At 37.7% G+C, this 23,915-nt stretch overlaps 1 protein-coding gene and 1 non-coding gene across 5 annotated transcripts in view; both read right to left on the bottom strand.

The window, feature by feature from the left end:
• The window catches only part of DCC (DCC netrin 1 receptor), a 1,128,596-nt gene that overhangs the window by 336,760 nt on the left and 767,921 nt on the right, over positions 1–23,915 (bottom strand). The window lies entirely within an intron of this gene.
• Positions 2,068–2,172, bottom strand: LOC128777158 (small nucleolar RNA U13). The gene has a single exon (XR_008422354.1). It is a non-coding gene; the product is annotated as a small nucleolar RNA U13 (small nucleolar RNA).

Genomic DNA, 23,915 nt, shown 5'->3' with positions numbered 1-23,915 from the left:
CTGAATATTTGTCCAGTTTCCATTACTCATGGGATCCAGGACCATTAGCAAGTGTTCTGTTCAGGCATGATGCAGAGGAACATAGCCATGGACAAGTGCCTCAGGTAACCAAGCGGTTATTACAAAAACCTCATTCCACTCAGAGCCTGTTCACCCTGTTTTAGATACAGTTTGAAGGAATATCAAATCAAAGTCATGGAAGCTAACAAAAAGTAGAAAGAGTTCTTATAGACTACCTGCTAGAAAGGAAATTACAGGAAAAAAAATTCTACCAGACATAAAGACATACAATTGTCCAACGCTTGTAGGGTACCACTGCATGTATAGCAAAATTTGGCAAATTGTTATTCACTGGAATAAATCATCCACAATTGGAGAACTCATTTTTTAAATATTTGGGGCATTTACAATCTGTAAAGAAATTTTCTGTCAGATGTGTGTTTGTATGTGTATGAATTCATAATTCATTCTCTTATTTTTTCAAGTCTCCAAGGGGAGGAAACGTGTTTCACCCTGACAGGGGATGTCTATCCCTAAAACACAATGACACATTTGCCTACTTTTAATCTTCAGACTGGATTGTGTGGGCTGCTTTCTTCAGTTCTTTTCAAAGTTAGTCTCCATCCTTGCATTCACTTTCTCCAAGGGCTGGCTGAATCACTATTCCTGCTGTGCACTACACTCCTATTAGCTGGAAAATCTACTGGGGTGAGGGAGCCTATCTTCATTCCCAGTGGTTCCAGAAATATTATCAATTGACAATGCATACCAGTTATATAGGAGAAGAAGTTTTCCAGAGCTGCAGAAAGCTTTCAAAGTTATTCCTGGCCCCGTAGATACTTAGCACTTCTTTACAGGTGAAAGTCCCCCTTACTTTTTTGGTCAACATAGTATTTGAAACAAATGGTAGACTGGTAGCAAGTTAGTCAATCTTTTGTGGCAGAGTGGTAAGGGGAGGGAGAAGATTGATGCCTGGACATGTAGCATCTGTCTCAAAAATGTGGGTGCTATGAAGCTTCCTGATAAAAACCTACACTTCCCCACAACACGGACATCTCAAACTAGCACACTGAAGTGAATTTATCCTCCCCACCACCTTCACTGCCCACTCAGCCTGCTTCTCCCCACTGGACCACTCAACTCAGTTGTGTCTACACTGTTCTCTCAACTGTACAGCCCAGAAACCGAACAGGTATCCCCACCCTTGACTCTCTCTCACTCATTCCTTCTAGGATTCCCCCTGTTGGACATCAGGTAAATCTACTCTGTGTTAGCTCCACTTACACACTTAGAGCCCCACCGTCATTTTGTCTTGTCAGAACTGCCACAGCTGTCTTCAAGCATCTCTGCTCTCCTTGCTCTCATCTCTCTCAAATGTATTCTCTGGACAGCCTCCTGAATAAGCTTGTAAAAAGACACATCTGGTCATATCCATCTACTATTAATTTATCCTCCGTGTCTACTCTTTACCTCAGGGAATCTCCAAACTTCAAAATCAGCCTACTGGCCTGGCTCCTGTTTATCACTTTTCTTAGTTTGGCTTCCTCCACAAAGAGGTCCTAAGAAAAGGATTTAAAACAAATCGTTTATTTGGAAGCTGATCCAAGGAACCACCGGGAAGTTGGGAAGTGAGACAGCAGGGAGTGAAGGCTAGAAAAAGTGAATTATCTGGCAGTCAGCATACTAGGAAACTGAACGGCAACTCCACTAGGGACTCTGGGGGCCAGTGTGGCATAGGCCTCAAAGTTATCTGTTCTGAGGCAAACAAGCTGAGATATTTATCTACCACTCTCCCACCACTGATTGAGGGTGATTCCAAGGGCATTAGCTTTCCTGCACAATAGCTTAGTGTGTTCCTATTGCCAGAAAAATACCATTTTGGGGAAAGGCTTGCAAGGTTTCCACAGTAAGCAGCATCCGTTAGCTCTACTCATCCAAAAAGTATTCACAGAGTGCTTATCCAATGCCAGCCCTTCTAGGCCCAGAGGGGACAGTAGTGAACAACAGATGAAGGCATTCCTCATGCAGTTCACATGGAGGTTCCCTGGCTCCCCCCCCCGCTACACACCTCATTTTGGGTAATGTGCCGAGGTCATAACAAAGTTTGAGGGAAGCACATGTCACACGACAACGTGAACACCCAGTCGTCACATCTGTAAACGACAAGAGGATCTGAAGGCTCCCTGGCTTTTTGCTGCTTGCACTAAGCAGGCTCTCTCCATGAGGATACACGGGTGATTCCCCAAAGCCTTCACACAGTAGCTCCCACTCTACCAGACCCATCTCGTCCACCTAACTCCTGCTATCCCCTGTCACTTAGTTTAGTGTCGTTTCCTCTGGAAAGACTGATCCAAAGTATTTGCAAAATATCTAACAGATGATAGTTAATATCTATTATATAACAGGCATGTCCAAAGATCAATAAAATAATACAGAAACTTATTTGAAAGTAGGGTTCAACCTGACAGTAAACGAAATGTGCATTAAAATAAAATCTAAAAAAGTCTGTCAGGATAAAGCGCCTTTAAAAAAAATCTGTCACAGTAGCAAGACTTTAAAGAATGTTAGTATCTACAGTTGGCCAGGATGTGACACTCTCTTACACTGTCAGTTGAAGTTTGTAAGAGTACAGTCTTTTTAGCAGTTCACTTGGCAAAATCCTTTAAAGTGAAAAATATTCATACCATCTGACCAAACATTCTCAGGTCTATAAATTTATCATTTTAAAAAACCTTAAGTAACCCCTGCATCCTTGTGAAATCATAGCTCATTTTCTCCAAATGTAATACCTATACATCTTACCAGTTTAAAGTAAATGGGATCCTTACACGACTTTTTTTTACAAAAGATTTTCTAAAAAGCAAATGTGATCAGTGGTGACTTGCAAAAACCTTTTGAGAACTCTCAAGAAGTTAAGACAAATGACTTGGAAGAGAAAAGGGGACAAATCTTCAGTTCCTTTTTCCTCAAAAGCACCTCACGTAGAGACGGTATCACATCAGAAATGAGTTGACTTCCCCACCCACTCAGGGGCTGCCTAGAAGCCGAGCAATGAGAGCCTGCACACAGATGCCGTTCTCCTCAGGCCTCCAGGAGTGCCTTCTCACAGAGCTAGTCTAGATGCAGATGACACAGATAAAGCTCAGAATAGAATGAATCGCGGACTCTTTTACCCCAGTGTAAACAGTCCTAGTCTGAAAAGGAACGGACACATTTTGTAACAAAGAGATGGCTTCTTTCTTTATACAGGGAATTAATTTTGTTCGTACTAATCCTCCAGGCTTTCTCTCAACAGTCACTCATCTTCACATAAGGTCTCAATAAGGAACCAATCAGGACTTTTTTTCTTTGCTCTTGGAGGCCTAATCTCCAGTCTGGGCCTAATCTCCCTGGCCCATTACTGTTGCCACAGTTACGGCTTCTTTATCTGTTGTCATGGAGAAGAAGAGGTGCATTTGCCACCCTATAACATAGTCTTATTATTTTTTGTTTTTGTTTTTGTAAGAATCTCTTTTTAAAAAATTATCATAGTACAATCCAGGGAAAGGAAGTGATTTCTGAAAATAATATAAATCAAAAGAACAGTTTTAAAACTTTGGTTTCTAAATTACTAATTACTATTTCTACTACTAGTATTACTACTAACGACGACTACTACTATTTTATGATGTTATTGCAACAGCCTTGGTAACAATTATATCATTGGGTTAATTTTTCTATAAAGCCATGTTCCGTCTAGATATCAAAGAGGGTTTTTTTTCTCTCAGGATTTTACTATATATTTACAGACATTAGTTTTCCTCTGAGCTTATTAACTGTCTGACCTCCACTTGCTATGAGGCACATGAAAGATAAGATGTATCACAAAAACACAAAAATACTTAATTTGTGTTAAGCATCAAACACCGATAGGCTTATTTCCTTATCATTCCCCATACTGTTAACTGAAATCCTATAAATGTGGCTGCCAGATCAACTAGATTTTTTTTTCACAGCATCTCCTTATTAGCTTGAAGATTTAAGTAAAATATAAATAGATAACATTAATGAAATGACAGGAACATTTAATTGTCCTCAGGGCAAACTCTATCTCTTTTCCTTTTGTATTCTTTTCTTATCATTGCTCCCTTGACTCCAAACTCTAGATTTTAATTGTCCAAATAGAGAAGTAGATAAAATTTAAGTTTTGGTTTAAAGATTTGTAGTTCACAAAGTAATTTCACAAACCTACCAAAAATAAGGTCAGCTGTAAATGTGAAATTACAAAGACTAACATTTTTTTCTAAAGTTTCATGTTATTTTCAAAATTCAAAGAATCATGGCTTTTGAGCTAGTGTATTCAGAACTTTAGTAAAACTAAGAAATGTGAATTTAAAAAAATAGTGATTTGAAGCCACTTTTTATTTTAAGTTAATATGAGATAGAAGTTAATGATCTCTATAACATTTCATTAAATCTTAATCTTTTTTTTTAAATTTTTTTTAATGTTTATTTATTTTTGAGACAGAGAGAGACAGAGCATGAATGGGGGAGGGGCAGAGAGAGTGGGAGACACAGAATCGGAAGCAGGCTCCAGGCTCTGAGCCATCAGCCCAGAGCCCGACGCGGGGCTCGAACTCACGGACCGTGAGATCGTGACCTGAGATGAAGTCGGACGCTTAACCGACTGAGCCACCCAGGCGCCCCAAATCTTAATCTTTACATAAAATAATTTATTGGGTTAGTATCTAAAATTGAATAATCAACATTTATTGAATGTCTATCAAGCTCCTACCGCTATGCTTGAAATGAAGAATTATTTATTTTTAAACTGTGGATTTCTCCCTAAGAGAATAGGGAACTAATTTTAAGACATAAGGTGGATACATGTAAGACAATTACTAAGTTTGAGATAGTCTCTTATTTTTTTTTAATATTTATTTATTTTTGAGAGAGAGAGAGAGAGAAGAAGCAGGGAAGGGGCAGAGAGAGAGAGAGAGAGAGAGAGAGAGAAGCAGGGAAGGGGCAGAGAGAGAGAGAGGGAGACACAGAATCTGAAGCAGGCTCCAGGCTCTAAGATGTCAGCACAGAGCCTGAAGTAGGGCTTGAACTCATGAACTGTGAGATCATGACCTGGGCTGAAGTCAGACACTTAACTGACTGAGCCACCCAGGCAAGATAATCTCTTATTTTTAAAAATTCCATGCTAAATTTTCAGTAAGGTGGTTGTTTATAAATCAGAACACTTTCTCACTAAGCCATTTCTATTCTGTTCCCAGAAACATATTATTTTGCAGACCTCTTATTTTACAAACTATCATAGCAGTAGTGCTATGGAATTGGATCATGCACGTATGGACTTTCTTTGCTAAGATCAATTTATGTGTCCAATCATTAATCCATTCAATATTCATGGAGGGATTACTATGTGTGAGGCACTGCATGAAGGGCTGTTTTAATCCATCTTCCAATTCCAGGGAGGAAAGCCAGCTCAGTAATGGGTAATTCTCCCTGCCCCAGCTTCACTGTAAGGACCTATCTATTCTCACCTCTCATATTGCTCCTCTCATCTCAAGCTCTATGTTCTCAGTTGTCTTGGGCAGGGGTAAACCTGAGAAGGATACAGTGGAAGGTCTCTGGGGTCACTGACCTTAATTAGTTTCATGAAGACCCCATGCTTTCACCTCTCCTACTTTTCTGTGCCACAGCCTGAGCTAGAATACTTCCCTCCAACTTCTCTCCTGCTCTGGCCTGGGCTTCTCCTTCATATTTCTGCTCAGGTATCACCTCACTGATTCCCACCTTGGCTTAGGACCCTCTAAATCTAGACTCTCACAGGCTTGGGTGAAGTCCCCTATAGGCACTTCCTACTCTGAACTGCAATGGCCTAGTCATTTTTTTTTTTTTTTTTTTTGTATCCTATACCAAATTATATTCTCTGTAAGAGGAAAAACCAAGTCTAAACTGTTCATCATTCTAATCCCTAAATCTAGCACCATACATTTAGTGACATCCTAGGCATCCAATACATTCTTGCAGTGTTAGCTAAATGAAAGGCATTGCAAAATTGTGAAATTATAATGTTGAGACTTATCAGAAAATTCCCTTTCAGAACCCTCAAAAATGGGTATTTGAGATTATGTCCTGGGAAGGAAGTGAGCTATTATTACAAGCTGGTCATACTAATCATGATTACTCTGCTAATAAATTACAAAGTAGATTAAAAAACTGAACTCAGAGGAAGCTTCCAAGGGAATGTAGATTTACAAAGAGACTATTTCATTTTGTACCAAATGAGAGGTGAACACATTCCTAAAATCCAACTATGTGCCAAACAATGTAGAAGATGTGCTTGTACAGGAGTAATGCCTAAGAGAAATAATGTTTTCATTAAGAAGCAGATCAGATGCCTAAAAAGTTAATTTGAGTTAACTTGTACATCTAGAAAAGAACCTGGGGATCTGTTATAGGAACTGTGATTTTTATCCCAAAGCCATATATCAAAGAGAATTGACAGGCCAGTGTTGCATGGTAAGATGGATCACCTATGGCCACACAAAGATATATGATGAAAAAAAAAATACCTGTAAGGTATTATAAGGTGGTATTATATCAGCAGAGATAACTACATCTCTCAGAGTTTGAAGCCTTTTCAAAAGACAAAATGAGAAGAAAATACTATCTGGTAAACTGGTCAACCTACACATGTGTGAATGAATTGTATTCTTTATTTTCACTTTGTTTATTTAATAAAGTACCTTTTAAAAGGGTTTATCCAAAATAGAGTGGATCTCAGGCAGCTTGGGAAGGTGGCTAGTCCATCATTTATGTAAACTAATGCACTATACTAGAAAATTACAATTAAATAGAAGGGGCGTTGGATCCCTGCTCTGCTACTTTGTGACTACATAACTTGGAAAATTATTTAGCTTCTCTGATACTTACCCTCCACATTTGAAAACTGATCCAATTTATCTGACATGCAGGCCTATGTGCTGATATAAACTAGGTTTAAGGGCTGCTCACAGAACCTGGCATATGATATGTATTCAAGGAATTGTTATTATTATTTAATCTGTCTTCAGATCCAGAAAGCAGAAAGTCTGCCTCTGCTGGCCTAGTTTCATGATATCCTGTTGGAAATCTAGGATCCTTACCAGAAAGGCTTTGGGAAGGATTTGGGCTAAGTCTGATAGGTCAAGTGAGTTGGGGACAAGAGTGCTTCCTCCATGTAAGGATAAGATGTGGTCAGCTCAATCTCTCTCCCTATTTCATTTATCAGGTTGCAAAGAAAATTCATCCTTTGTTTTCCCCTTTTTGTCAACCCACATGTCTACTTCAAGAAAAATGTACTTCATTTCAGGTCTCTTCATTCTCTGTATTTTCTTACTAATCATTGTACCCTTTCCAGCTGTCTCTATTCCAAGGCTTTGTAAGGCTAACTTTAATCATCTCTCTCATCAATGTCTCTTCCTGGCATCTTTCACCAACTGAAGGAAAACTCCATTTCTACCCTGTCCCCAGCTCCTTTTGTTTCCATCCTTTCCCTTGAGTTTATGTCACTGAATTCCTAGTCATTATTTATCCCTTCTCCACGTCTAGGGACCTGGAATATGCCATTTCAATCATTCCCCTGTCACCAGAGCTTCCTCTAGGGATAAAGACTGACAAGCTGTGACATCTCCCCTCCCATCTCTCATGTGCCTTTATCAATGTTCACCTTATCCCAGCCATCTGGTGCTTTGTCCCAGGCTGCCATGTGATCCTTTTCTCCAGCCGTGAAGAACATCTAAAGAACACATGCATCGCTGATACAAATCAGTATGGTAGGCTTTAAGAGGCAGCGTTTTCCCATGCAATTTCCTTTGATAATAAGACACTACCAAAGTGAAATAGCCAACAAGCTGTGTTGTTAAGAAAAAAATAATTGAATCAATGCTAGGTAGTCTTAATTTTTTTTTAAGTAACTGATTTTTTTCAGTAAGAAATTCAAGTTAAAGTAAGTTGAAAATAATACAAATTAAATAGGAAGAACTAAAAGTTCAAGCTATCCTCTTTAGTATTATAAATACTATTAAGAACTTTTACTGTTTCTGGATACCCAGTGACCAAAAAACAAAACAAAACAAAACAAAACAACTGCAAACAACTGCAAAACAAACAACTGCATTTGATGGCTCATTGATTTCTACTAATGGCAAATTTCCAACTTTGTCCATGGGATTTAAAAACAAATTTTAAAAGACTTTATTTAAAGTTACTGTCTAAGTGTAGCTGTAGAAATGGTCATTGCCAGGATGGGCTAGTTTCAATGCTCTGAAATGTCTCGGAGCGTGAGAGTTTCAGAATATGACACACTCACCAAATGCTATGTTTCTGATAGACGAGAAGAGAACGGGTGTGGGAGGCAGCATCTTAGGCCAGGAGCGCATTGGCAGGGCATGGAGGTTTATTAAGCATCTTGGCTCTAACCCCTAGGTACTCATCCTTGAATTTTATAGCCACCAAAACAAATTAAAGGGAAATAAAAAGAATAAAAGAGGATATAAAACTAAGATAAATTATTACTTATTCCAATTAAGTTTATAGAAGTAGAGCCTTATATCACCACTATGAAGCTGCTGCAAAATTACAGGGGTGCACAGAATGCATATGAAAGACATTTCCTTAGAACCCTGTTTCCTTTTGAGTTTGTCCTTCTAGGCCTACACATATCAGAGAAAGAGAAAGAGACATAGAGAAAGAGAAAGAGAAAGACGGAGAGAAAGAGAGAAAGAGAGAAAGAGAGCATGCAAGAGTGAGAGAGGCTGTCCAATTCTGTTCTAGTCCCCTTTCTGGGAAGTCAGATGGGAAGCATGGAGAAATTGCAACCACAGGTGAATGACCACTCATGTAAGCTCATCTTTTTTTTTTTTTTTTTCCTTTTTTGATGTATTATAGTAAGGGAGACGACAAACTGTAAACCATAAAAAAGGCTTATCAGGATACTTTCAACAACAGCCAAATTATGGAAAGAGCCTAAATGTCCATCAACTGATGAATGGATAAAGAAGATGTGGTTTATATATACAATGGAATACTACTTGGCAATGAGGAAGAATGAAATCATGCCATTTGCAGCAACGTGGATGGATCTGGAAGGTATTATGCTGAGTGAAATAAGTGAGTCAGAAAAAGACAGATATCATATGTTTTCACTCATGTGGATCTTGAAAAACTTAAAAGACCATGTGGGAGGGGGAGGGGAAAAATAGTTACAAACAGAGAGGGAGGGAGGCAAATCATAAGAGACTTAAATACGGACAACAAACTGAGGCTTGATGGGGACGTAGGAGAGAGGGGAAAATGGGTGATGGGCATTGAGAAGGGCACTTGTTGGGATGAACACTGGTTGTATGTAAGCAATGAACCACAGGAATCTACCCCAAAAGCCAAGAGCACACTTTACACACTGTATGTTAGCCAATTTGACAATAAATTATATTTTAAAAAAAAGAAGAGGTTTACTGGCCTGAACCTAGCAGTCATACTTCGAATCTATTAAATAGGCAAACAAAAAGAACAACAGAGATGGTTAAGTAATAAAAATATATTATATAATCATAAATTGTGGCTGTGCATCAAATTCCAGTATTCTTTCTGGTCAGTCTAAATAGAACAGTATTAATTCCTACAAAAAAAGATGGGTCTTTTTAAAAGTCCTTTTTGGTTTTTTAAATAATCAATAAATGTGTTGATTTACCCAAAGACCCACATCAAATCGAATTAAGGTTGGTAAATTTATTGAATAATTCCAAATATAACATAGGGCATGTGAAAATTCTGAAATACAGGATACAGGGATTCAACTATAATAATAAATATTTGTTTTAAGTTTGATTCTTGGTTGCTATTATAACTAAAGCAAAAAATATATTTTTGGCCTAAATTGACATGTTTATCATCATCAAGAGGCATGATGGATGATATTTTTTTTTTCTGGAGTAAAGTGAAAAGAATCAAGGGATTAAATAGGAGGCAGAAATTAGGAGGCAGACTATTTTGTCTTTCAGGCAGTAGCTAGACAGTTTATCTTCTAGGGTGCAGATAGGTTGTCAGATTGCCACTACTAAGGTTCTATCACACTGGGACAACAACAATATCTTTGTCCCTTTTCCTGTTTGTTTTTCTACTTCTTTCTTTCTCTCTTTTTTCTTCAAAGCCGATTCATCCAAATTCAAGACAGTATTTGGAACTCAGTGGTAGCCACACTGTTCACTTTGTGGGTAATAGCTGTGTTTAAAGATAATATAATACAAAAAAAAAAGTTTGGAATTAGGATATTAAAACAATGGAAGTCTGTGCTAGAGTCACTACTGATTATATGACTTTATTATCATGCCTTCTGTCTCCGAGTTTTTTTCTATTGTCAAAATGTATGGGGAGGCAGTTGTAAGAGTATGACATAATAAAAGAACCCACAAAGAAAGTATCTATAAATATTACTATATTGAAACTAAAACTTCTATATAGAAAAGCATAATAAATGAGACTGAAAAATGCATGACAAACTGGAATAATATTTTTACTAATATTACAAAAGATTGCCTTTTCCAATATGCAAACAGCTGTCACAAATTAATTAAATTAAGAAAAGAAAGTAAGAAAAAGTGAGAAAAGATGGGGAAACAGTATGAACGCATGCAACTTTCATTTCAATATGTTTGAAAATTCCTATTATCTCATCCTTACAATAATTACTGAATCCACCAAAAATAATTCTTTCACTATAAGGGTTGTCAACATAAAAATACAAAGTACTGTGGCCTTCACCTTCAATAATGAAAACATTTGTTAGGTTTCAAAAGAGAAGGAAACCATCATTTCTGCAACCTTTGGTTATGTAATGCCAAGAGTAAATTGTATTCTATATCCACAGGAATATTTTGACAAAAGAGAAAAAAATGACCTGTACAAAGTTGAGAGCTTAATGCCACACTTACTGAAACATTCCTAAATTACTCAATTTAGTTTGGGATTCTGAAGCTAATTCTGTAATAAGCATGAAGAGATGGTTATGAAAGTTAACTAAATGGCCTCCAGTTCCCTCCATATTATAGTTGTGTCTGAACAGAGATCAAAATACGGTATTTAAATAAATTCACTTAGGGATAACTAGAAAATAAAACAAACAATCAAAGTAAGAGGTATTAAGTGAGACTTCTGCCCTCTCTGCTGCTCTGCTGTATCACAATCCAAACATGTAAAGTATCTCCCCTGGGGTCCAATTCTCTTCCATACAGATAAGGCATGGGAAATTTTGTGACTGTATGAGTTTTACTGTTGAACTCCCTCTGAGCAATTAACCCAGGTTTTCAAGGGAGGAGGTATTCTTCCACAGGCAGCAGCATATAGCTATACTGCCTTCTAAAGCTATCTACATGTGTGCTAGAGAATTAACAAAGAATATGTTATAAACTTACTAGATCTTGGTCAGATTGCTGATTGCAGCCATTAAAGAGAGGTAGGGAAGCTACAAAGTGGACTAGATGTAGTAACTTGTTCCCAAAGAAACAGAGTAGGAAAAGGGAAAAATAGTAACTTGATGGTAAGACCCTGGCAAACTTCGTTCTGCTTAACTAAGTGGTGAACGTGACCATGCCCAGTGATGTCATATGGCTATCACATATCCTTGAGTACTTCACCTCTGCAGTAGTTTTTCCAAAAACCCATAAACCCAGTTGAAATTATGAGGAAAACTCAACACAAACCCAGATTGGGAGATACTCTACAGGATAACTGGCCAATATTCTTCAAGATAGTCAAGGTCAAGAAAAACAAGGAGCACCAGGACTGCTACAGGAAAAGAATACTAATGAAGCATGACAACTAAATATAAGGTAGTACACTGGATTGTATCCTGAGAAGGAAAATGATATTAATGAAAAAAACTGAAGAAATCCAAAGAAAGTCCAGAGTCTAGTTCACAGTAATGTAACAATGTTGGTGTCTTAGTTTTTTATTTTTATTTTCCATTTTAATTTAATTCAGTATAGCTAACATACAGTGTTACAGGTGTACAACATAGTAATCCAACAATTCTATATGTGCCTCAGTGCTCATCACAAATGCACTCCCTGACCTCGTTCACCTATTTGACCCATTCCCCACCCACCTCCCCTCTGATAACCCTCAGTTTGTTTTCTATAGTTCAGAGTCTGTTTCTTGCTTTCTCTCTCTTTCCTACTTTGTTTTGTTTCTTAATTTCCACATAGGAGTGAAATCATATGGTATTTGTCTTTCTCTGAGTGACAAATTTCACTCAGCATTATAATCTCTAGATCCATCCATGTTGTTGCAAATAGAAAGATTTCATTCTTTTTTATGGCTGAGTAATTTTCCATTATGTAGACTATTACACCCACCCAACCACACACACACACACACACACACACACACACACACACACACACACACTCCAGATCTTATTTATCTATTCATCTATCGATGGACCCTTGGCTGCTTCCATAATTTAGCTATTGTAAATAATGCTGCAATAAACATAAGGGTGCACGTGTCCTTTAAATTAGTGTTTAACTGTGTTAAAATTAAAATTGTGTTAAAAAAATCCTAGTGTTTTTGTCTTCTTTGGGTACAGAATTATTGGATCATATGGTAATTCTATTTTTAGTTTTTTGAGAAATCTCCATAGAGTTTTCCACAGTGGCTGCACTAGCTTGCATTCCTACCAACACTGCACAAGCGTTCCTTTTCCTCCACATCATCACCAACATGTTGTTTCTTGTGCTTTTCTTTTAGCCATTCCAACAGGTGTGAGGTCATAACTCATTGTGATTTGATTTGTATTTCCCTGATGATGAGTGATGTTGAGCATCTTTTCTTATGTCTGTTGGCCATCTGTATGTATTGAATAAATGCCTGTTCATGTCTTTTGCCAATTTTGATTGGACTATTTGTTTTTTGGGTATTATGCTGTGTGATTATTTTATATATTTTGGATACTAACCCTCTTTGGACATGTCATTTGCAAATATCTTCTTCCATCCAGTAGGTTGTCTTTTAGTTTTGTTGATTGTTTCTTTTGCTGTGAAGAAACTTTTTATTTTGATGTAATCCTAATAATTTATTTTTGCTTTTGTTTCCCATGCTTCTGGAGACATACCTAGAAAAAAAATGTTGCTATGGCCCATGTCAGAGAAATTACTGCCTGTGTTTTCTTCTAGGATTTTTATGGTTTCAGGTCTCACATTTAAGTCCTTAATCTATTTTGAGTTTATTTTTGTGTATGATGTGAGAAAGTGGTCCCATTTCATTCTTTTGCATGTTGCTGTCCAGTTATCCCAACACCATTTACTGAGGAGACTGTCTTTTCCCCATTGCATATTCTTTTTTTTTTCAATATATGAAATTTATTGTCAAATTGGTTTCCATACAACACCCAGTGCTCATCCCAAAAGGTGCCCTCCTCAATAACCATCACCCACCCTCCCCTCCCTCCCACTCCCCTCCCCATTGCATATTCTTGCCTTGTTTGTCGAATATTGATTGGCCACATAATTGTAGCTTTATTTCTGGGATCTCTATTCTGTTCTATTGATGTAATTGTCTATTTTTGTTCTAGAACATACTGGCTTTTTAGTACATCTCAAAATCGGGAATTGTGATACCTCCAGTTTTGTCTTTCCTTCTCAAGATTGCTTTGGCTATTCGAAGTCTTTTGTGGTTCCATAAGAGTTTTAGGATTTTTTTTTGGTTCTGTGAAGAATGCTGGTGTTATTTTGATAGGGATTGCACTGAATGTGCATATTGCTTTGGGTAGTATAGACATTTTAACAATATTTGTTCTAATCCGTGAGCATGGGATGTCTTTCCATTTCTTTGTGTCATCTTCAATTTCTTTCATCAGTGTTTTATAATTTTCAGAGTACAGGTGTTTCATCTCTTTAGTTAGGTTTATTCCTAGGTATCTTATTTTTGGTGCAATTGTAACTGGAATGGTTTTTTTTTATTTCTCTTTCTGCTGCTTCATTATTAGTGTATAGAAATGCTACAGATTTCTGTACATTTATTTTGTATCCTGTGATTTTACTAAATTCATTTAGCAGTTGTAGCAATTTTTTTGGTAAAGTCTTTTGGGTTTTCTATATATAGTGTCATGTCATCTGCAACTAGTTAAAGTTTAACTTCTTGCTTACTAATTTGGATGTCTTTTATTTCTTTTTGTTGTCTGATTGCTATAGCTAGAACTTCCAGTACTATGTTGAATAAAAGTGGTGAGAGTACATCCTTGTCTTGTTCCTGATGTTAGGGGAAACATTCTTTGTTTTTCCTCATTAAAGATGATGTTAGCTGTGAGTTTTCCATATATGGCCTTTATTATGTTGAGGTATGTTCCCTCTAAACCTACTTTGTTGAGGGTTTTTATCATGAATTGATGTTGGTCTTTGCCATGTGGTTTTTCTGCGTCTATTGAAATTATCATATGGTTTTTATCCTCTTGATGTGATGTATAACATTGACTGATTTTCAACAATTGAACCACCCTTGCATCCTGGAAATAAATCCTGCTTGATTGTGATAAATGACTTTTTTAATGTATTGTTGGATTAAGTTAGTTGATATTTTATTGAGGATTTTTGTGTCTGTTCATCAGAGATATTGGCCTGTAGTTCTCTCTCTCTCTCTCTCTCTCTCGGTGTTTTCATCTGGTTTTGATGTCATGGTAATGCTGGCCTTATTTAATGAACTTGGAAGTTTTCCTTCCTCTCTATTTTTTGGAGGTGTTCTGAAAAGAACAGGTATTAACTCTTCTTTAAATGTTTGGTAGAATTCACCTGTGAAATCCATCTTACCCTGGACTTTTGTTTGTTGATAGTTTTTTTTAAATGTTTTATTTATTTTTGAGAGAGATTGAAACAGAGCAAGAGTGAGGGAGTGGCAGAGAGAGAGAGGGAGACACAGAATCTGAAGCAAGCTCCAGGCTCTGAGCTGTCAGCACAGAGCCCAACAGTGGGCTTGAACCCACAAACCGTGAGCTCATAACTTGAGCTGAGCCACCCAGGTGTCCCTGTTAGAAGGTTTTGATTACTGATTCAATTTCATTACTGGTAATCAGTCTGTTCAAATTTTCTATTTCTTCTTGGTTCAGTTTTGGGAAGTTTTATGTTTCTTGGAACTTACCAATTTATTCTAGCGTTTTCAATATGTTGGCAAAGAAGTTTTCATGTTATTCTCCTATACTCCCTTGTATTTCTGTGGTGTCAATTGCTTTTTCTCCTCTTCCATTTCTGGTTTTGTTTATTTATATGTTCTCTCTCTCTTTATCTCTCTCTCTTAATGAGTCTGGCTAAAAGTTTATCAATTTTGTTGTTCTTTTCAAAGAACCAGCTCCTGTTTCATTGGTCTGTTCTACTGGTTGTTTTTGGTTTTGTTTTTTAGTTTCTATTTCATTAATATTTGTTCTAATCATTATTATTTCCTTCCTTTTACTGGTTTGAAATTTTGTTTGTTCTTGTTTATCCAATTCTTGTAGGTGTAAGGTTAGGTTGTTTACTTGAGACTTTTCTTGCTTCCTAAGGTATGCTTGTATTGCTATATACTTCCCTCTTAGAATAGCTTTTGCTGCATCTCAAAGATTTTGGACTATTTCATTTTCATTTGTCTCCATGTATTTTTTGATTTCCACTTCAATTTCTTGGCTGACCCATTCATTGTTTAATAGCTTGTTATTTAACCTCCATGTATTTGTGTTCTTTCCGGATTTCTTTCTTGTGGTTGCTTTCTAGTTTCATAGTTTTGTGGTCAGAAAAGATGTATCATATGATTCAAATCTTTTTGAATTTAATGAGACTTGTTTTGTGGCCTAACATGTGATCTATTCAGGAGAATGTTCCATGTACACTTGTAAAGAATGTGTATTCTGCTGTTTTAGGATGGAATGTTCTGAATGTATCTGTTACATTCATCTGGTATAATGTGTCATTCAAAACCACAGTTTCCTTGTTGATTTTCTGTTTGGATGATCCATCCATTAATGTAAGTCAGGTGTTAAAGTGCCCTATACTATCATTGCATTACTATCAATTAGTTCCTTTATATTTGTTATAAGCTGTTTTATATATTTTAGTACTCCCATGTTGGATGCATAAGTTTTTGCAATCGTTATATTTTCTTGTTGGATTTTTCCCTTTATCATTATATAGTGCCCGTCTTTGCCTCTTGTTACAGTCTTTGTTTTAAAGTCTATTTTGTCATCAGATATTAGTATTGCTACCCTACCTTTCTCTTTATTGCCATTTGCATGGTCAATGCTGCTCCATCCCTTCACTTTCAATCTGCATGTGCCTTTAAGTCTGAAAGGAGTCTCTTGTAGGCAGCATATAAATGTGTCTTGTTTTTTTTATTCATTCTGTCATCCTATGTCTTTTTATTGTAGTGTTTAGTCCACTTACATTTCAAGTATTCATAGCTTTGTACTTATTGCTATTTCATTACTTTTTTTACAGCTGATTTTTTTAGCTTTCCTCTGTTCCTTTCTTTTCTTATTCCTCTCTCATGGTTTGCTGCCTTTCTTCAATGAAACACTTGGATTCCTTTCTCTTTATTTTTTGCATATCTATTACTGGTTTTTGATTTGTAGGTCCCATTAGGTTTACATATAACGTCTTAAACATATAGCAGTCTATATTAAGTTGATGGCTGCTTACGTCTAACACATTCTTTACTGATCTCCCCTCACCTTTTAGGTATATGGTGTTATACTTCATGTCCTTTTATTTTGTGAATCCCTTGACTGATTTTTATTTATTTTTAAAAATTTGTTTAGCTCTTATTTATTATTGAGAGACCGAGAGGGATAGAACATGAGCATGGGACAGGCAGAGAGAGAGGGAGACACAGAATCTGAAGCAAGCTCCAGGCTCCGAGTTGTCAGCACAGAGCCTGACGTGGGGCTCGAACCCACAAAACGTGAGATCATGACCTGAGCTGAAGTCGGACACTTACCCAAATGAGCCACCCAAACCTCATGTTGACTCATTTTTATAGCTTAATTCTACTTAATTATACTGCATTTACAGCTTAATTCTACTTAATTATACTGCATTTGTGCTTCTTACTTCTCTTGTTTCTGCTTATCATTTTTCTTTTCCACTCAAAGAGTCTCCTTTAACATTTCTTGTAGAGCTGGCTTAGTGGTCATGAATTATTTTAACTTTTGTTTGTCTTAGAAACTCTATTTCTCCTATTCTGAAAGACAGCCTTGCTGGATAGAGTATTTCTGGTTGCAGGTTATTTTCTTTCAGCATTTTGAATATATCATGCCACTCACTTCCAGACTGCAAGCTTTCTGCCAAGAAAATCAGCTGATAGCCTTTTGGGATTTTCCTTGCATATAACTGTTTTATTTTTTCTTGCTGCTTTTAAAATTCTCTCTTCATTAGTACTTTTTGCCATTTAAATTACTATGTCTTCTTGTGGCCTACTTGGGTTGCTTTCGTTGGGAGCTCTCTGTGCATCCTGGATCTAGATTTCTGTTTCCTTCCCCAGATTTGGGAATTTTCAGCTATTATTTCTTCAAATACATTTTCTGCCCCCCTTTTTCTCTCTTCTCCTTCCAGGATCCCTATAATGCAAATGTTATTGCACTTCATGGTGTTGGTTACTTTTCTATTTCTATTTTCATTTTTTTTTCTTTCTCCGTTCAGCTTGATTGTTTTCCATTACTCTGTCCTCCAGGTTGCTGATCAATTCTTCTGCTTTCTCTAGATACTGTTTATTATATCTAGTGTATTTTTAATTTCAGTTGTTGACTTCTTCATCTCTGATTGGTTTTTATGTTTTCTATTTCCTTAGAGCATATCAGTGAAATCCTTTATGCTTCGCAAGTCCAGTGAGTGTCTGTATGACCATTACTTTAAATTCTCTATCAGGCATATTATTTACCTTCATTTTGTTTAGCTCTCTTGCTGTGATTTTGTTCTGCTCTTTCTTTTGGGACATATTCCTATGTCTCTTCGTTTTGTTTAACTCTCTGTGTCTGTTTTTCTGTTAGGAAAGTCAGCTATGTCTTCTGCTCTTGAAAGTAGTAGCCTTATGAAGATTTGGTCCTGTAGTACCCTACAATGTCCCCTGTTCACCAGAACCTGGCACTTTAGGAGTGTCTCCTGTGTGTGTTGTGTGTGTCCTACTGTTGTATCTGAGCTGCTTTTGTCTTCAGTACAGTCATCTTCAATGGTTCTTTTGTCAGTTGTGGGAAGAGTGTGGTCCCCATAGGGGTGAGTCTGGGGCCACCTTGGGCTTCAATTGAGTTAGACCAGGCATTTGACAGAGATGCAGCAGCACTGAATTGCAGGACATTCTCCCTGTGTTGTCCCCTGAGAAGCTTCACTCGAGGCCTGTAGTCAGACCTGATGTCTGCCCCTAGCCTACTGCAGGGCTGCATTGGGACTGGTATGTGTGGTTATCTTCCCCACTCCTGAGGACATGAGTCAACTCTGGAGTTGTGGTGGCCCATTGGGGCTACTTGCACATAGCCAAAGTTGCAGACTGCTTTGGAGGGGCTCTGGTCAAGGATGTATTGGACAGGACAGGCCTGCAGGAGAATGCAGGGGTGGGGAGTCCAGTACCAGCAAGTTCTGCATAGGTCTACTATGGTAGCGGGCCTACAATTACCAGAGAAAACTTGTGCTCAGACTGGGATTGAAGCAGTGTGTCTGCAGAACAGGGGGGTGGGTCATGCTGTCAGCAAGTTAGGTGGAGAGCATTTCTGCTGTGCTGGTTCCTGTAATTACCTGTATATCTAAGCTGAGGACTGGGGAGGGAAATGGTGCCACCAGCTCTTTTGTTCTTGGAGAAGTCACCCAAAGATGACCCTCCAGCACATGCTCTGAGATTAGTAAATAAACCATCTTCATGTTTACTCCAGGCATTTTTTCCACTGCAGCTTTTATGCTCCATCTCAGCAGGGCTGTTTGTTGTGCTCTCTCTTTAAGGGTGGGACTCTGCCTTCCTAGCTCTGCCTGATGATTTGTAAGGTTCCTTGTGTTAAGCCCCACTGGTTAGGCCACTCTGGTTTTCAAAGCCAGATGTTATGGGGATTCATCTCTCCCATGTGAGTCCTCTGTGCCTGGGATGCCTGGCCAGGGGTGTGGTCCTCTGTCCTCCCTATGCCCTCAGCATCCCTCCTTTCCATGGACAGTCCCACATGTCCATTTGGCTCCTGAATGCATTTCCTCCTTCCCCACCTTCTTTAATGTGGCCTCTTCTCTACATTTAGCTATGGAAAGTCTGTTCTGCCAGTCTTCGGGTCATTTTCTGGGTTATTTACATTGACGTGGGTGTTATCTATTTGTGTTCATAGGAGGCAGTGAGCTTTGGATGCCCTCACTCCACCATCTTCCCCAGAATTCCTTGTCCCAATGTTGGTTTCTTAGTTTTGAAAAATATAACATAGTAATGAGAGATGTTAACAGTGGAGAAACTGGGTGAAGGGTATATAGGAATTCTGTAATATTATAACAACTTTTCTATAAGTCAAAAGTTATTCCATATATATATAAATAATTTAGAAAACAGGAGAAGCTGTGTCTTCAATTTTAGTTGATAAGTCAACTCTAATGCTCTTAGCACTGTTTGTTTTTAGTTAAGAGTAGACTTCAAAAAGACATGTGACAAAAGAAAGGTTATCTATTAGGAGTGAACCATTTCATTCTGAGTGAAGAATTAGAAAAACAACAAGGACAGTGCTAAGTTTTAGGATTCTTAGTAGTGTGGTCAGACCTAACATCTGTCAGCCAATGAGAAAAGATTAATTCTGGTGGGTTGAAAGGGATGTGTACCATACTGACTTCTAAACACAGACCTGACAAAGTATTCAGACTGTGGCCATCAGTCTGGGAATTGTCTTCCCATTCCAAGTGCTTATGATTCATGCTGATGCTTCTGAATCATCTGGTGCCAGTTTAGCTTTGTGTCCACTTCGTATTTCATTCTAGGAGTAATGCATTGGACTCGAACTAGATTCTTATTTTATTTCATTTCATTGCATTGCACTTCATTGCATTGCATTGCATTTTTCACCTCTTTAGCAGCAATTAGCTAATAAAATTGAAGGTGACAGAATGGAAATAAGTTGCTTAAGTTGACACAATAAATTCTGAGAAAGCACAGACCTAGCTAATCACCATATTTGCTGGTCTCATGGGGAATTCTCACGTATGAAGTTTGACATCTACACTCATTTGGTGTTATAGCATATGACCATAACTTGGGTGACTTGGTGTTCTATGTGCTTCCCTGAGAAAGACTGAACATTGTATTAAGGATGGTAAGAAAAAGAAATAACCAAAGCAACAAAATTCAAAGTCATGGGTGGGAAGATTTTCTTTTTATAAATGTATAACCATGGAGAGAAGGGAAGGGAGAAGGAATGTGGAGAATAATTTGCTGAAGGAAGTCTAGAAAACTGAAATTTACTGAAGGGAACATTTACATACCAATGACTCACATGAAAAGATTGAATAACCAGAAGAATTTGTAAAATGTAGGCAATTAAAACAATGTTTCTAAAAGCTTACATGTCACAGATCATGATAGTCCAGAGTAAGAATATCACACACCACTAAAATCGAGGATGAACTTCCAGATAATTTAATATACCCTTTACATATGGCAATTTATGATTCCAGCAAATCTATAAAGCCCATTTTAGTTAGCAATTTCAACTTCTTTCTCCTCCATGGCTGTTTCCCATTTCTGACTATTAGCAGTTATGATGAATAATTTTATTTTATTTATTTTTTTTTTTTAAATTTTTTTTTTCAACGTTTTTTATTTATTTTTGGGACAGAGAGAGACAGAGCATGAACGAGGGAGGGGCAGAGAGAGAGGGAGACACAGAATCGGAAACAGGCTCCAGGCTCCGAGCCATCAGCCCAGAGCCCGACGCGGGGCTCGAACTCACGGACCGCGAGATCGTGACCTGGCTGAAGTCGGACGCTTAACCGACTGCGCCACCCAGGCGCCCCTTGATGAATAATTTTAAATTTCACTTCACATTTACTCATGTTTGCCCTCTGCTTCATGCATCATGGCTCAAAAACATAGCCCAGTTTGTTTTGTTCTTTTTTAAAGATACCTACCCATGCATACTGCTATTCTCTTTCCATCCCTTATATTCAGATAATTTCACCATTTTTACCTGCTTAAAAACCACAAAATAGGTCACTAGGCAAATTCAGTATAATTTTGTCTCCATAAAAATCTCCCCTAAAGATAGCTTTGGTCATCAACTCAATATCAATGAGTCTGGCAGGTTGTTCTCTGATGGAGGTTTCACCAGGGACCATGCTATGTAAACATCTGACTGACTTTCATGGTTCTGATTATGAAATTTAGGGATGTGTATTAAAAATGTCATGTTATCTTAATGTGTTATTAGGGAGGTTCATGTGCCATTTTCAGTCTGAAGATTCATTATCTGCTATGAAATATATTTATCATTCATGCTGAAACAACCACTTCTAAATTTTGAGCAGATCTGTGGGGTGTAGAATACTGGGATCTGTTGAATAAATCAATGACCACATTTCATGTCCTCCTTAGTTTTATACATTTTTATAAAACTCCCTTCTCAGACCTTTTCTTTCCAATCTTAAAACCATAACCCCATCCCCCTCTAATACTGCACACTGACATTTTCTTCCTCTTTTCCCTTAGCATATATTAGTCTTTATACAAAAACCCATTCTCCTCTCTTGATTATATTAGCTTCCCTTCTTAAACATATCTACCTTTATCCCCCTTTTTGAGCAAATTGAATTCGACCACAATTTAAAAAAAAAATTTTTAATGTTTATTTATTTTTGAGACGGAGAGAGACAGAGCATGAATGGGGAGGGTCAGAGAGAGAGGGAGACACAGAATCTGAAGCTGGCTCCAGGCTCTGAGCAGTCAGCACAGAGCCCGACGCAGGGCTCGAACTCACGGACCGCGAGATCATGACCTGAGCTGAAGTCGGCCGCTTAACCGACTGAGCCACCCAGGCGCCCCTGGACCACAATTTTTAAAATATAAACATGCCACTATTTTTTATAATGATAAGGCGATGCAAACTCATCTACCAAATCCTTTCTATTAACCTCCACATGTTATTGATCTCTTTAGATACTGGTATATTAGGGGTATATTTAAGACAAAGTCACCTTCAACATCCTCTTTTCCCATTTTTAGTTCTGCTTCTCAGTTTCCTCTCAAAAAATGTCACCCATATGGAAATGCCATGCTAAGATATGGCAAGATAATTTCTGTGAAAAAATTCATTTTCACCTCTACCAAATTAATCTGGATTGAGAATGAGCCATGCAGATAAAAGCTTGTTTAATTTGGATTTTACCATATGTTTTTCTAATATTTATTTTAAAACTGAGCAAGTCTGTCTCACCCAGACTGGAATAATTTTATATATGGAAAGATTCTTTGAACAATCTGAAGAGAATAAAAAAAATATAAAACCTTTTATCCATATGAATTTTGGTTTGTTTTTCCTAAACTAAAAACTCCCTTATAACAAGGTTCATATTTAATTTGTACATTTATCCATTCACTCATCTATTTGTGTGATCATTTATTCATTCAAAATATTTTTGCTGAGCATCGTCTGTGTAATAGGCACCATTCTAAGGTAATGGAAATGAAGTAAAAAAGATAACCCCTTGGCCTCTTGGAGCTCACATTCTTCATTTGTACCTTCCTTGGTGACTGATTCAATATGTTAAATAAAGTTGAGGTTCTAGTGATCACAGGGTGGGAACAACGGTATTATTTGATATGTTTTTGGCCTAGAGAAAAGAAAAAGTTACATCTAAAAGGTAAAGGCAGCACAGAACAGTGGTTAAGTACAGATTCCAGAGCCAATTTGCTTTTGTTACATACCACATATGCACCCTTAAGTTACTTCACGTCTCAGGACCTCAGTTTTCTCACCTATAAAATGTAGACAACAGCAGTACCTAACCTCTAAGACTGTTTTAAGAGTAAGCCGAGTGCAAATTTATAAAGCGCATATAAGAATGCCCAACTCGGGATGCCTGGGTGGCTCAGTGGGTTAAGCGTCTGACTTAGGCTCAGGTCATGATCTCAGAGTCTGTGGGCCCGATCCCCATGTTGGGCTTTGTGCTGACAGCTCAGGGCCTGGAGCCTGCTTTGCATTCTGTGTTTCTCCCTCTCTTTGTCCCTACCCCATTCACACTCTGTCTCTTCCTCAAATATAAATAAACATAAAAAAATTAAAAAAATAAGAATGCCCAACTCAAAGGAAGCACTTCATAAACTTCTTCTAAATAAAGGAGATGTCCAAGAGGAAAAAAAAAAAGGAACAGCTAGGAATTAGATCACGGGATAGTGCCTACTGCTTCCAATTCCACCATTACACCACACTGGGCAAACACTTTAATCTTGCTTTGCTTCTGCTTCCTCATTTTAAAGACAAATATAATAACATAAACTGCCACTGCCTCTTTCACTTGGGTAGAGTGAATCCAAATGACTTCTTGATCTCAGAAGAAAGTAGTGTAATTAGAAATAACCTACTCTGCTGCTTTTTGCCCCATTAGTTGCTAGTCCCAGGGAAGTGGTTTATGCTGGGAAAAAATCCATGGTTTATTTTGATAAGGAATTGTATCATCATTGTTTTTTGAGTGATCCCTATGTACCAGGTATTGGGCAAATCAGTTCATACACATTCAGCAACGTCTACTGCAATTTTGCATCATGCTAGGCTTTGGGCAGTTCAGGAATGCACCTAAGGTCACTGATAAAGTGGCATACAATGTCTGTAAACCTCAGCCTTTGGCTTCAAAAAAACCATATAGTTTACATAAGAACAGACGATATTACAAACTTATGCTGACACCATCTGTAGCTGCCTTCCTGATATG

Source organism: Panthera pardus, unplaced genomic scaffold (assembly GCF_024362965.1).
Source record: "Panthera pardus isolate Hobbes unplaced genomic scaffold, ASM2436296v1 HiC_scaffold_15, whole genome shotgun sequence".
In the NCBI taxonomy this organism is placed as follows: Eukaryota; Metazoa; Chordata; class Mammalia; order Carnivora; family Felidae; genus Panthera; species Panthera pardus.
Note: the sequence above shows the minus strand (reverse complement) of the source record. Positions and strands in the feature narration are given on the sequence as shown.